The sequence below is a fragment of the Panicum virgatum genome, chromosome 4K (genome assembly GCF_016808335.1).
Source record: "Panicum virgatum strain AP13 chromosome 4K, P.virgatum_v5, whole genome shotgun sequence".
Classification (NCBI taxonomy): Eukaryota; Viridiplantae; Streptophyta; class Magnoliopsida; order Poales; family Poaceae; genus Panicum; species Panicum virgatum.
This window is the reverse complement of record NC_053139.1, coordinates 24,478,771-24,482,093: the sequence shown is the minus strand read 5'-3', so window position 1 is coordinate 24,482,093 and position 3,323 is coordinate 24,478,771.

The window sequence follows — 3,323 nt, the reverse complement described above, 5'->3', positions numbered from 1 at the left end:
AGCTTTAATAAAATTTTGCCACACTTAAAAGCTAATGCAGTTGAGTCAGCCAACCTTAGAGCCTCATAGTTTGTGTTATACTTGTTGAGTACAAGTTGTGTACTCACTCTTGCCTCTTCTCTATTTTTTTCCTCTTGGCTACGCTACTGCTGCTCAGTTCCTGCCGACACGAGGGAGTTTGTCCAGCGCTACCAGGACTACGAGGACTTCTAGGCGTTCGTCTCCCAGTCGACGTCCCTGTGGCGCCCTGCTCAGCTTCGGAGAGTTCTTTTATCGTATTTGTACTTCGCTTCCGCTGTATCAGACATTTTGTCATTTATGTAATAATTAACATTCGTATTCGCTTTATTATGTCTTATTCGTGATATGTGCTGTGATATACTGTTCATTCTATTGTATATACGTGTGACTTGATCCTGGCACGTATATGATTGCTCGGTTTATGTCCTTTTATAAACCGGGTGTTATAGAGCCTGTCTCAAAGACCTAAATATAGACTCAATCGAGTTTCAAAAAAGACGCGTTTGTAGATTTAGATTCCATCTATAAGTTGCCGGAAGGGAAGATGGGTTTTTTTATTGTAGATAAATTGCCGCGCTGTCGTAGGCTTTCCGAAGATCTACTTTGAGGCAGGTCTTGGCATCACCAGAAGAAAGATGAAAGTTCCGAACCAGCTCAAAACATGAGACCTCATATTAGACCTAATCCCTCCACCACCACAACCAAGACCCAATTCAATACCAAATATCCCTCCCAACCAAGACTTTTGCCCTATGCTGGAAATTCCATGAAACCAGAAGTGCCAATATATACTTACCTTAACCAACTGCTTCCAACTCAACAGCATGACCCGTACCAATACCTGCACAAAGGCCGCAAAATCAATATCAATATGGGCGGCAGATACATAGAGTTTATTTTCCAATATTTGAAGGGGCCAGGTCACAGGAATGCTTCTTCGGCTTACAATTCAGAGTCCACAACCGTAACTCGAGCACTTTGCCCTAGCTCTTGCTCTTTCCTTCCTTGCAACGGGCTGCCTACTAATATTTACTTACCTCAATGAAAAGAATGGTGCGCTAACTTGAGAACTAGGATTTGCCAAATTCGTATTAGGGGGCGGGGGCTATGCAGCAATTCAACCACAGTTACTGTACTAGATATCTCTGGCTTATCCTAATGAAATTCTGGCTTAGCTTCTTCCTGGTGATGGATATAGTCTCGATGGCTTTGCCCCTAGTATGGCTTAAAAGTAAAATAGGATATCCTGAAAAAGGGAATTTCATGTGTGAGCACCTTGCCTCTTTTAGGGAAGGCTATTTACCAAGTGAGTCTGTGCTGCATGCTACGAAATAGAAGAATCATTTGAAATCCCATTTGCACCCAGATTCAGCTTCTTTCGAACTAGCAAATGCACTTTCAGAGCCAACAACGGATCGGAGTTCGCCAGAATACGACGACATGCTGAGTTCTCAACGACTAGCATGAATTGAAGGACGTTGATTGCCAGTTGTACCTATTGATAAAGGATTGGACAACTCGACACGGACTATGCAACGGGCTTCAAGGAATTGAAGAATCAACTAGTCACTACGCTGCATACTCGTACCAGGGAATGTTGCAGACCGACGGGCACTTCGTTGCTGGGCTAGAATAGAAACTTACGTATGGAGGACTTGTGAGATCTTTCACTCTTCAACAACGAAAGCCTTGAGGACGTCAGCGATGTGTTATAGGGACGTCTCGCGATCTTGCTTCTAGAGTACGTACGGGAACATCCAATCGAGTGCCTAACCTTGGGTGCTCCGATCTTGTTCGTGAGGAAGAAAGACTGCCTTCTTCGTTCAATGAATCTGCATACCACCAAGGGCTATTTGAAAAAAGAAGTCTGAATCCGTGTCTTCTCTACCATTTGATTTCCTTCACCACTAGCACTAGCCCCGCCAGCTACTAGAGTATAGCTACTTTCGCTACCTTGACTCTTCTTGTTATTATCCAAACCCATCAAGTCATTCAAAAGCAAAGAAAGAAAGATGAATAAGCAAAGCGAAGGCCAAGCCTGATCTCCCTTTCCCTTGATATGGTGGACTTCCTAAAATAGGCTTTCTTTGTTCGTATGATTTTTCATAATACTATAATAAGCCACTCCTGAAAATAGGCTGGCGGCTACTCGAACCAAATATGGAACTTGCTCTTTAGCATAGGTAGACTTCACTACCTGGCTGGATAGGTCAGCCTCTAACCCATTTCTCTGGTCCTATATGTTTTTTTTGCAAGTACCATTCCTGCTATTCGCATTGATTGAGTACTTTAGAGTTTTCTTCTTGATGGAAGTGTCAAATACTTAGTAGGAAGTCCCGGTGGGTAATCACCAAATGTTCTAGTACGAGTACATCCAGTTCCGGGTGGTCATCTAGTATGGGACCTAAGAGAAGCCCTTTTTGAATCCTTTTATTAAGCCATTGCTAATCCCGTAAGGCAATCCTTCAACGTTGTAGAAAAGAGTTCAATACAAAAGCACACAAAGGCTTTGGACTATGAAAGGCTACCTTTATCATGCATGAATAAGGCCGGGAGATTATGTCCTCAACAAACCTATCTACTACTAAATGACAATTAAAGGGACGCCAACCATTGGAGGTGATACTGGTGATGGTAATGGTGAAGATTCTTCTCTTTTTCCTAGGTACATAAAGATAAGAAGAAGGCAACGAAAAGCACTTAGAAAAGGCTATTAAGAAACTGATCCACTATTTGAAACCTGTCATCCACGTTAGAAAGAGAGCCATGAAAAGCATAGATCCTCAAGGAAAGGAAAAAACACCACTTCGTCTATTTACGATTCCCATAAACCAGGCCGTGCTTTCTTTTATTTAGTAAGCTCAGCCGAAGAGCCCTGGACCGGCAGCACCTGCAAATGAAACATGCATGCCTTTCGCTGCGCGCCTTTACTTGCTTCGGAAATCAAACAATGCATTTCTTCTCAACATAAACATATACCGGTCTTTCTCTCTAGCCTATACTTGACCTTGCGTACAAGCCTATTATCCTATCGGTATGCCTATGTGACCCATATGTGCTAAACCGGTACTTGTTACTTACTTCTATCTATTAAACGTTACCGGTACTTAGTTACCGTGACTTAATAATGCTTAGTACTAAACCTTACTACTGTAGTTCAAGCTATACTGACCTTTCCATGTTTTGTACTCATCACTTGCCTATGAGCTTACCTGTGAATACTTTGTCCAGCAGCCCTTGTTTCTAAGCACCCATCTCTTGCTTTGCCTCCTCCTTGCAACCAGAAACCTATCGCCCCTCTC